This window comes from Notechis scutatus, chromosome 6, assembly GCF_049901735.1.
Source record: "Notechis scutatus isolate UNSWTSFEM ecotype Mainland chromosome 6, rNotScu1.2, whole genome shotgun sequence".
Taxonomy (NCBI): Eukaryota; Metazoa; Chordata; class Lepidosauria; order Squamata; family Elapidae; genus Notechis; species Notechis scutatus.
This window is the reverse complement of record NC_142014.1, coordinates 23,916,371-23,928,719: the sequence shown is the minus strand read 5'-3', so window position 1 is coordinate 23,928,719 and position 12,349 is coordinate 23,916,371. Positions and strand designations below refer to the sequence as shown.

General features: G+C 41.9%; 1 protein-coding gene across 1 annotated transcript in view; it reads left to right on the top strand.

Annotated features, from left to right (window-relative positions):
* LOC113419700 (potassium voltage-gated channel subfamily KQT member 1-like) overlaps nt 1-12,349 on the top strand; it is a 236,362-nt gene that overhangs the window by 171,887 nt on the left and 52,126 nt on the right. The gene's annotated exons all lie outside the window — the stretch shown is intronic.

Below are 12,349 nucleotides of genomic sequence, written 5' to 3'. Positions count from 1 at the left end.
TAGACCAGAGGGTGTTTCTTTTCTTTTCTTTTTTCCAAGTACATAGCCACCTCTTTTAATGCCCTCATAATTGTATCGATTTTCATTTATAAAATAATTTATAGTTTTCATTAAAAAATAAACAACTAACTTCATTGGCCAAGAAATTTAAATCTAACTGCATGTATGGTATGCGTAAGCTAAATTCATCTGCCTTCTTCTGTTCAAGAGAGCAATTTGCAATCAGCCTACAGTTACAAAGAGCCTTATTTTAAATCTTAGAAGTGATTTTAACAGGAATAAGCAGATATTTTGGGGGAGGGGAACAGGGGCCAAGCAAGGAAACACACCTATCATGACATTGTTGTACAAATAACAGGAATTACATGAGTTGTGTCCGTCGCACAGAAATTGCATCACTTGTATCATTGGTGCCATGACATCACAATTCACAAGAAAGCATGTCAGCTTTTACTCAACATGTAATTTATTTTATTTATTTGATTTGTCAATCACTTACAAGGTAATAGGTATATGTATAAACATGAGTAAGAATACAGGAAATAGGTACGAATAAATGAAGACAGTAGGACAGAGATGGTAGCCACGATTGTGCACTTATGCATGTCCCTTACAGACCTCTTAGGAATGGGGTGAGGTCAATAGTGGATAGTTTGAGGTTAAAGGAGTGAGGGTTTGAGGATGTAACAACAGAGTCAGGTAGTGCATTCCAGGCATCGACCACTCTGTTGCTGAAGTTGTACTTTCTGCAATCAAGTTTGGAGCAGTTAACATTGAGTTTGTATCTGTTGCGTGCTCTTGTATTGTTGTGGTTGAAGCTGAAGTAGTTATTGATGGTAGGACATTGTAGCCGATAATTTTGCGTGGTTCAGAATCTGATAAAAAGAGTCTTTTAAGAATAATCAATCAGGAGAACACACTGTCTCCAGAAGTTGCCTGTGCGACCACTGGACTAGAACCGTGGGCCGTATCTAACAAAATGAAATTCAATGTAGAGAAAAGTAAAGTCCTACACTTAGGCAAGAAAAACCAAAAGTACACATATAGATTGGGTGAAACCAGGCTCAATAGCAGTAACTGGGAGAGGGATCTTGGAGTCTTAGTGGACAACCAGCTAAATAGGAGCCAACAGTATGCAGCAGCAGCAGTCAAAAAAGTTGATGCAATCCTAAATTGCATTAACATAGGGATACAATCAAGATCAAGGGAGGTACTAATACCACTCTATAAAACCTAAGTAAGGCCACAGCTAGAGTACTGCATCCAGTTTTGTTCACCACATTATAAAAAAGATGTGGAGACTCTAGAAAAAGTACAAAGACCAACAAGGATGATTAGGGGACCAGAGACTAAAACATATGAAGAACGGTTGCAGGAACTGGGCATGGCTAGTCTAGGGAAGAGAAGGACCAGGGGAGCCATGATAGCGATCTTCTAATATTTGAGGGGCTGCCACAAAGAGGAGGAAGGGGTCAAGCTATTTTCTAAAGCTCCTGTAGGCCAGACAAGGAATAATGGATGGAAACTGAACAAGGAGATATTCAACCTGGAAATAAGGAGAAACTTTCTGACAGTGAGAACAATCAACCAATGGAACAGAAGTTGCCCTCGGAAGTCGTGGGAGCGTCATCACTTGAGACCTTCACGAAGAGACTGTACTGCCATCTGTCAGAAATGGTGTAGGGTCTCTCGTTTGGGCAGGGGGTTGGACTAGATGGCCTACAAGGTCCCTTCCAACTCTGATTATCTGTTATCTGAAGCTAAATGAAATGCTTCTCCACCGATCAAAAGCCTTCTGCTTTCTGCCCCACTGCGATCGGCCTTCTTCGCTCAGCCTTAAATACATTTCTCATCAAAATTTGGAGCAGAAAGGAGAGAAAAAGAACAACTTATTTTCACAGCAGTTCCACTTGACGTCAAACTAGCCACAGCGAGCTGACCAAGGGCACCTCCCTCATAAGTAATTTGAAGGAACATTTCCCCACCCTAGAAGTAATGGTTGAAACAGCAGAAAATTACAATCCCTGCAGAGGAAATTATAAACATACTCGTTACTTATTTATTTATATGTATTTATATCCCACCTTTATTATTTTTACAAATTACTTGAGGCAGCAGACATATCCAGCACACCTTCCTGCTCCTATTTTCCCCACAACAACAACCCTGTGAGGTGGGTTAGACTGAGAGAGAGAGAGTGACTGGCCCAAAACCATCTTTCATGCCTAAGGCAGGACTTGAACTCACAATCTCTTGCTTTCCAGCCTGGTGCTTTCACCACCAGCCCACGTTGGCTTTTCTACAGACATTTATATTTGATTGATTGATTGATGATTGATATAACACCCATCTTACACAATAGAAACCTTTATTTATCTAAATAAGTTTATATTGATATTTATCTGTTTGCTTGCTTGCTTCCATCTTGTACAATATAATCCTGAGCAGCTACCAACAATCAATTCCATATAATATATATTTAAAATGTAAACAAATTACGTTGCATCACCTTCTCACAAAGCTTATTGTTGAGAGGATTTCTCAAGTTTTTTCCCCAGACTTAAAGTTGCAGATATAAATCTCTCCCATTGCAGCTGTGTTCCCAGGATAATTCATCACCTTCGACTTGATGGGTCTTGAGCCTCAGGTCGGAGGTCTGCTAGGATGACAAGAGAGTAGAAGAAGTCCTTGACTTAGGACCATAAGAGCAAGGTAGTTGTTAAGTGAGTTTACAACCTTGGTGCCACTGTTGTTAAGCAAATTGCTGCAATCGTTAAGTGAATCATATGGTTGTTAAGTGAATCCGGCTTTGCTCCAATGATTTTTCCTGTCAGAAACAGGTTGAGAAGTTCACACATGGTAATCACATGACCCCGGGATGCTGCGACCCTTGTAAATACATACTAGTCCAGTGGTTGTCTACCCTTTGGCCGAGTGCAAACCTTACCTTGAGTAGAGCCTTGCGGGCCACCTGGGTGCACCGGCCTGCCATGGACTGGAGGAGCTGCTCCGGGATGACCAAAGGGCCAGTCCTGTGACTAGAGCAGCTCTGGAATATGGGACCGACTTTCCCACCAACGTCAGCAAGCCACCATTCATCAAACTTCGTATTAGTGATCTGCGGGATTTAAAATTATGAGATTGATAGTCCCTGAGGTCCAAAAGGTTGGTGACCCCTGTACTAGTTGACAAATATCCAAATTGTGATCATGGAACTATAGGGATGCTGCAACGGTATTTAAGTCACTTTTTCCGGTGTCGCTGTCACTTCGAACAGTCACTACTACTTGTAGTATTAATGCACTTTTTAAAAAGTCACATGTCTCTATCCCCCCAACACTCCAACAAGTGAATTAGAACTAGAGAACCTTTTGTCTGAAGTGGTATAGGGTTTCCTGCTAGAATAGAATAGAATGGAATGGAGTGGAGTGGAGTGGAATAGAAAATATGGGATGCAGTGGTGATAATTCAGCCAGTTTGCACTGGATTGGACGAACCGCTAGCAAGGATTTGGCGTGGGTCATCGAACCAGTAGTAAGTTCTGGCTGGCCACATCCCCGACCCAGTTGCCCAGTCGCCACTAACTCGTTTGCCCCGCCCGCCCGATGCTCGCTCACCCGTCCACCCACCTGACGTTCACCCCTTAAGGTATTTCTTTCTTTCTTTTCCATTCCAACAATCAGATGTTCATACGATCAGCCGTGCCGGGATTCCCCTTGCTGAGGGCCAAGAAGGCAAAAAATGCCCCCCCTCCATTTTTTGCCTTCCTGAGCCCCCCGAGGGGCCTTCTGAGAGCAAAACGCCCCCCCGAGGCTCTTCTGAGGCCAAGAAGGTCCCAAAAAGGAGGCTGGAGGGGTGCTGTGAGCCCCTCCCATGCTCTTTTTCTTCCTGAGCCCTAGGGGAGCCTTCTGGGAGCAAAAACGTCCCACTAGAGGCTCCTCTGAGGCCCAGAAGGCCCAATAAACTGGGGGGGGGGGCTTCAAAAAAGCAAAAAAAAGCATGCCCACCCAGTCACATGGCCACGCCCACCAAGCCACACCCACAGAACTGGTAGTAAAAAAAAATTGAGTCCCACCACTGATGGGATGGGATATAGAATAGAATAGAATAGAATAGAATAGAATAGAATAGAATAGAATAGAATAGAATAGAATAGAATAGAATAGAATAGAAATTCTTTATTGGCCAAGTGTGATTGGACACACAAGGAATTTGTCTTGGTGCAAATGCTCTCAGTGTACCTAAAAGAAAAGATACATTCTTCAAGAGTCAAGAATCATAAGGTGCAACACTTAATAATAGTCGTAGGGTACAATAAGCAATCAAATCATACTAGGAAACAGTCAATATAAACCGTAAGGATAGAAGCGACAAAGTTACAGTCATACAGTCACAAGTGGGAGGGGATGAGTGATAAGGAGTGATGAGAAGATTAATAGTAATAGTAGTGCATACTTTGTAAATAGTGGGACAGTGGTTGAGGGAATTATTTGCTTAGCAAAGTGATGGCATTCGTGGGAAAACTGTCCTTGTGTCCAGTTATTCTGGTGTGCAGTGCCCCATAGCATCGTTTTGAGGGAAGGAGTTGTAACAGTTTATGTCCGGGATGTGAGGGGTCTGTAGATATTTTCACAGGCCTCTTTTTGACTCGTGCAGTATACAGGTCCTTGATGAAAGGCAGGTTGGTAGTAATTGTTTTTTCTGCAGTCCTAATTACTCTCTGGAGTCTGTGTCAGTCTTGTTGGGTTGCAGAACCAGGGGGTAGGACTTGAAGACCTCCAAGGTCCCTTCCAACTCTGTTATTTTATTTCTATTGTGAGAATTATAAAGGCAGCTTTTGGGATATTTTTATGGCTCTGTAATGGAGCCCCTGAAATGCCAACAGATCCTGGGGCTTGATAAATTCCACACCCTTCAGGCTGGCTTATCAGATGCATGGAGGGCTTTGTCATTGTGCAGAGAATTCCAGCAATTGCACTTCCTGTCATTTTGTTTGATACGCTGCATCTGCTAGTCGAATGGTGTCCCAAATCTATCCTTGACGGTTCAGTGACTTTTAAGTTCATGGCAAAAAGAAGAAGAAAAATGCCAAAGACATGGGTCAGAATTGCCCTTGGATCTTAGTTGCCTGAGAAAATTAAAAAAAAAAAAAGTGAATTATCTAGAAAGGATAAGGAATTCTCACAAGCTGCTTTAAAAAGTAAATGGAACCCTAATTGTTTTATGGTACTATTAACTCCAAACTTTTCAACATCATTAACTATGGAATGAAAATGCTACCAGTGTTCAGGGCTATAAATTAAGCTAAGAAAACCCTTCTGTTTACCGAAACAGTAAGGAAGGCTGCCAAGAAAGACTTTTAAAGAGAGAGGAGGGGGTGGAGGGAGGGATGGGAGGAGAGGAGAGAGAGAAAGAAGGGGAGAGAGAGGGAGGGGGGAGAGAACAGGAGAGGAAGAAGGGAGGGGGAGGAGAGAGGAGAGGGAAAGAGACAGAGGGAGAGGAGAGAGAAAGAGAAGGGGGGAGAGGGAGATAATATGCAGCAAATTATCTGAAGTATATCTATATATTTTTTTCTGATGAGGTTTTTCCTCATCAGTGAAGCTGTCAGGACATTAAAATTCAGCCAAGGAAGGCCTGGGAAGCAGATATTTGGATTTTTAGCAGGAATCTAAAACACGCCAGAAGAGGTGCCCTCTAAATTTCAGATTAAACATGCCTCAGAAAGACCACTGATAGCTAGGCAACTGCCTAAGAATCTCAGCTCATGCAGTTGAAGAAATCCTCGGAGAGATTGCTCCGAGGAGAAGGCAATTTTTTTTTGAGTCTTTGGATCTTTGTTCTTTAAGCCTTCCTTAAAATTGGCTCAGTGACTGATATGCATCCTGCACGTTTTCTTTAGCACTGTCTCATATGAGCGGAGTGCAAAAGACTAGGTCCACATGTGAATGTCTTAATTAAATGGATTTATTGCTAAACGATCTATGCATAGGAATCTTCTCAACCAACAGTTGGCACCTGCTTGGAATTAAATAAGAGTCAATGAAATTCAAGGAAGGTTGGACTTAATTTGCTTGTGACAACATAGGGATTCTAGGCTGAGGCCTCTTTTAACTCCACCCACAGTTCTGCCACTCCTTCTCCTGTAGAGTTGTTTTAAGTTTTCAAAACCTGATCATGAGAGGTACCCCTTCCTAGAACTCAGATTCTTTCTGAGATACTTCACAACTATCATAGCTGGAAATTCATCACCTGTAGCTTCTCTGCCTCATCAGGGTTCAATTATAGCCTTCAAAAACTGCTTATGCTTTATTGAGCTATAAAACCAGAGTATGATCCTTAATCTGCTATTTGGGGAAAATCCTTCTTTCTTTCTTTTTCTTTCTTTTTTCTTTTTCTTTCCTTCTTTCTTTCTTTCTTTCTTTCTTTCTTTCTTTCTTTCTTTCTTTCTTTCTTTCTTTCATTCATTCTTTCTTTCTTTCTTTCTTTCTTTCTTTCTTTCTTCTTTTCCTTCCTTCCTTCTTCCTTCCTTCTTTCTTTTCTTTCCTTCTTTCTTTCTCTTTCTTCTTTTCCTTTCCTTTTTTTGCTTCTTTCCTTCAATTGTCTTATGCTGGCTACAATAACAATTTATGCACATTTTTAAAAAAAAATGCCAACCACTTTTCCTTCTTGGCTCCCTGTTGGCTTGATTCCCTACCTCCAGCATGGCTGAAAAGCTTGCTTGGATTCGTTATTTAGAAAAAGGCGTTGCCAAATCAGATCTATTCTACCACATAGGAGAAATTTTGCTTCCTTTTTAAGGAATAAATCATTTGAAGTCTGTATCGGGCAAAGCCATGAATTTATTGCCTGGCACCGTATCCTGTATTTGAATGAGCCATATGCCATGAGTGTGTTCAAGTGGAAAAAAAAAAACCCACTCTGATGATTTTGGATGGTGTCTGCTAGGGGTGGAGATTGGGCTGGGTAGGCCAGAGGAGAAACTGGTGATCTAGAGCAGAAATCCCAATTAAAATATTTACCCAGCTGAGACGAAAAATCTTTCCTGTGTGTAAAAAAAAACAAAACAAAACCATGAAACCAAAGTATGGCTAAAACAGTTTAAAAATTAAGAATGGCATTTTTGTTCCATTTTGCGACCTAGTGTAAATTGTGGCCTAAATTTTCAAAATTTCCTCCTTAATAGGAGTGAGGAACTTATGATCCCTAGTTTGAATTTGACCATTTAGCTTCCCAGAAGTGGGCAGGAATACGGAGCCCAACCTCTCTCAGTGCTGAAATTCAAATCATAGCATCCCAGATCAGGTCTCTCTGGAACACCTCCAAGAAGAGGAACCCAATACCTCTCAGAGTAATTTCATCCACTGCCAGCCTGCTCTCTTTGGTAGCAACTTTGCCAAATTCAAGTAGATTCTTCTTTCATGTTTTGAATGGTGGTAGACTTTAGGAGAAACCCTCCCATACTACCACCTCTTACAATACTAGACAACACAGTATCAACAGTAGAGGCCTTCAAATTTCTAGGTTCTACTATATCTCAAGACCTAAAATGGACACCTAACATCAAAAACGTCATCAAAAAAGCACAAGAAAGAATGTTTTTTCTGCGCCAACTCAGGAAGCTCAAACAGCCCAAGGAGCTGCTGATCCAGTTCTACAGAGGAATGATGGAGTCTGTCATCTGCACCCCCATAACTGTCTGGTTTGGCTCTGCAACCCAACGGGACAGATACAGGCTTCAGAGAGTAATTAGAACTGCAAAAAAAAAAAAATTACTATCAACTTGCCTTCCATTGAGGGCTTGTATAATGTACGAGTCAAAAAGAGGGCTGTGAAAATATCTACAGACCCCTCACATCCCGGACATAAACTGTTTCAACTCCTACCCTCAAAATGACGCTATAGAGCGCTGCACACCAGAACAACTAGACACAAGGACAGTTTTTTCCCAAACGCCATCACTCTGCTAAACAAATAATTCCCTCAACACTGTCCAACTATTTACAAAGTCTGTACTGCTATTACTATTAATCTTCTCATCACTCCTATCATCCAACCCCTCCCACTTGTGACTGTATGACTGTAACTTTGTCACTTCTATCCTTACGATTTATATTGACTGTTTCCTAATATGATTTGATTGCTTATTGTACCCTATGACTATTATTAAGTGATGTACCTGATGATTCTTGACTCTTGATGAATGTATCTTTTCTTTTATGTACACTGACAGCATTTGCACCAAGACAAATTCCTTGTGTGTCCAATCACACTTGGCCAATAAAGAATTCTATTCTATTCTATTCTATTCTATTCTATTCTATTCTATTCTATTCTATTCTATTCTATTCTATTCTATTCTATTCTATTCTACTCTACTCTACTCTACTCTACTCTACTCTACTCTACTCTATTCTATTCTATGTAACTTAAATGCCTGTCTTGTGTTCTCTCACTAGAGAGAACAGGCGTCAACCTTCTTCTGGGTGAGATGAGATGAGATGTTTTAAAGAATTGTACCACATTCCTTCTCTGTGGCCTCTTCTCAAGGCACGCTCAGCTCTTCAATCTCTTTTCATAGGGCTCACTTTTTAGTCCAGGAGTGTCAAACTCGATTTCATTGAGGGCAACATCAGGGCTGTGTTTGACCTCGGGGTGGGGGAGCGGAGTGGGTGTGGCCCAGTGGTGGGATTCAATTTTTTTGACTACTGGTTCTGTGGACGTGGCTTGGTGAGCGTGGCAGGGGAAGGATACTGTAAAATCTCCATTCCCTCCCCACTCCTGGGGGAAGGATATACTGCAAAATCCCCATTCCCTCCCCACCCCACTAACCTGCTTTCCAGCTCCATTCTCCTGTGAAGGGCAACCAAAGAAGACCCAGCCAATCAGCTGAGACTCAGTGGGAGGCGGAGAATAGATGGGGGCAGGGCCAGTCAGAAGTGGTATTTGCCAGTTCTCTGAATTACACAAAATTTCTGCTACCGGTTCTCCAGAACTGGTCAGAACCTGCTGAATACCACCACTGGTGTGGCCAGCTCAACATCACTCATGTCAGGGGCACCTGTGGTGCTAAGGCACTGCTAAGGCGGGACCCACCCTCTGACCCTCCCTCTCATTATAATCTCCTTCTTTCCTTTTCTTCTTTTGCCTTTCCTCTTCATTCTCCTCTTCCTTCCCCTCCTTCCTTATTTTTCCTTCCTTGCTTTCTTCCCATCTTCCCATCTTTCCTTCTTTTTCTTTGTTTTTCCTCTTTCCCTTTCTCCTTTCCTGTCCCTTCTTGCATGCTCAAATACAAAAGGGGAAACATTTATCCTTTTGTTTTGTTTTTAGTTTGTTTTGCTAGCCTTCTGCCAGCGAAAACCGAAGGACCGGCTCTCACAGGCTCCATTTTTGCTGGCAGAGGCACCGCGGGCCGGTCCTTCGCTGTTTCCCGGACGACCCCACGGGCCGGATCTAAGCACCCTGTGGGCTGGATCCAGCCCATGGGCCTTGAGTTTGACACCCTTGTTCTAGTCCAGGGGTCTGCAACCTTAAACACTCAAAGAGCCATTTGGACCCACTTCCCTCAGAAAAGAAAACACCGGGAGCCATAAAACTGTTTAACATCTAAAATGAAGATAACACTGCATATATCATTTTTTTACCTTTATGCTATCTATTAAAAAACTATAAAATAACAAGCGAAACTTAAATTATCCACCTACAGCAAACCAAAAATGCTGTTTGCTTCTGAGTGCTGTCATCCTCAATAAATCGCACGCCAGCAGGTGTCGTGTCAACTAAAAAAATACTCCTTTGGTCTTTTTAGTTGCCAGCAGAAAGGGAGTTGGGGAAAGTAGTGCATTCCTTAAATGCTTCAGATAATTACTAGGTGGCCGAAGCTGTTGGCATGCAAGATTATTACTGGAGAGCATGATTGATGACTCTTGGCTATGGATGTGTCCCATTGGAGAATATACATCCAGGGGATGGGGTGAAGACCGGGATCAAGGGTGAAATGAATGATGTGTCTTAGTGTCGGCTGCACCCAGGTAACGCAGACATGGTCACTCCTAATAAATTTTTTTGTTTTTTTTTTACTTTGAGAAATGCAGCTAAAGACTTATGATTTGAATGGGGGCGTATTGTCAGAGCCCTGACATGTCACACATTGGCAGGTTATGGTGCATATTTTGAGCGACAGGGAGCTGCAGCAGAGGGGTGAAAGAACCACGTGTGGCTCCAAAGCTGCGGGTTGCTGACCCCTGTATCTAGTCCATTGATCTTCATCTATTGATGTTGCACCAGTTTGTAACGGTATGTGAGAAAGGCCTTGAGAAATGGAGCAATGAGATGCTGCCTAGGGAACAGTCAAATAAGAGACAGCATAGTTCACAGCTACGAAATGAGCAGAGAAAACAGCTCAGGAGAGGTCTCCTCAGGTCGTAATGACAGGAATGTCGTGTTTTTAGACTTAAGAGTCTCTTAACGTAGCCTTACAATAAAGTAGAATTAGCTCATGCTTCCTGTCTGGTCTACCTGGAAAGGCTGACAGAGATGTTGCTGCCCAAGCAGGTGCATCCACAGAATAACAGCGCCCAGGAGCCTCCATTACATCACTTCTCCAAATGGGGAGCTGGGAGGCAGGTTCTCTCGGGGCTTATAAATCAGGAGGGTCAGAACTAGTCAGAACAGGCAGTTCTCCGCTGCTGAGCCATGTAAGGCCTTAAACATCAAAAACTGCTCTTTGAATCACACCTGGAAGACAGCGCAGGAATCTTGTGCCAGCAAGTATCTGCCAACCGCTAGGCCACTGCCTTCTGGGCCTGTTGAAACTTGCAGGTAGTCTTCAAGGGCAGCCCCCTATGGAATTCACTGCAGTATTCTGAACAACTGGTAACGGGGGCATGAATTAGTGTCTAACTCTTCGAGGTCTTGGAATTGTGTTAATTAGGACCTTTGGGTTAGTTCAGTTCTTATGCACAGATTCTCTCAGATTTAATCTCAGGTTAAAGGTCATGGAACCATACCTTTAGAGTGGTCATTTACCATCCAATGGATCACCTGCCCAAAGGTGCCATTTTTTTAAAAAAAAAAATATTTATTAAATTTTTATGCTGCCTTGTAGGACAGATGGGCGGCATACAAATTTAATAAATAAATAAAATGAAAAAAGTCACCTTTGGGCAAGTGCTCCACTTGTGCTCTGGCTTAAATGTTCTTGCAGAGAAACCAGATTCCCCTTCAAAGAGACAAGGCACAATCAAATACAGCACTTGGAGGAATTTAAGAGTTAATCAGGAGTGTTTCAAACTTCACAAGTTCCACATCCAGTTTCAAAAATAGAAAGACATTTATTCCAATCTGAAGACCAGCTTTTCAACCATTAGTTTTCCTCAATTTGCCTCAGCGTTTACTTTCTATCCATGAGGGCCCCAAATTGCCAAAAACTATAGTTGGATCAAATAAAGTTTTAAACTGATAAAGCAGAGCTTTATTTTATGACAATGTAGATTGCAAAGAATGTTTTTCTTTGGGTCCCTGAATAATTGGCATTCTTCTTTTGTTCTCTGAATACTTGGAGTTTTCAGAAATTGCTTTGTAATATAACCACAGGTAAACAACCTGACAAGCAATCTACACTGTTATTGTCATAGCTGTTGTTGCCTTTAATTCTTCTAACTCGCAAGATCTTTCAACCTTAGAGCCAGCAAAGGTATTATCATCAATGTGCATTAGAAAATCTGTTTCTCAACATTGCAATTTAAAAACTGGTGGGCACCGTGATCTAATCTTCATAGCCAAAGTTGCAATTTCCCCCAGGAGCTGTTCTGCGTCTCTGGAAAACTCCCAGATTTGATTTAAATTGGCTCAGCGAGAATTAATTGGTGTAGAATCAGATCTTGACTGTTGAGTGATCTCCGCAGAAGAGAACCAAGAGGGTTTCAAATCTTAAGCACAGAGACACTGTTCAAAAACAGCCGACAAGAACACAAAATGGAGAGAAGAGAGATTGGTTAAGGACCTCTTAGCAGCAAAGCTATGGAGCAGCAAAGCTCCATCCCACCTTTGATGGGAGCCAAATTGATAATACAGAAAGAAATAGAGCCTGTTCCCTTTTCGACCTTTCTAAAATGCAAATAAATATAGTTAACAAACATTTTTTTTTAAAAGCCAAGGTTGCTTTTTTGGTATAAAAGTAATTCAGCCAAATATTTAACTTCTTTGTTCCTTTGCTCATTCTTGATTCTTATTGTTTGTGTTTAACTTTTTTTTTTTTAAAGATGTTGTTCCAGATGAACTCTTGTAAATATTTATCCATTGCACTTGTTGCAAGCGTATCCTTGGCTGCCCGGGAATGGTAAAATTCCAG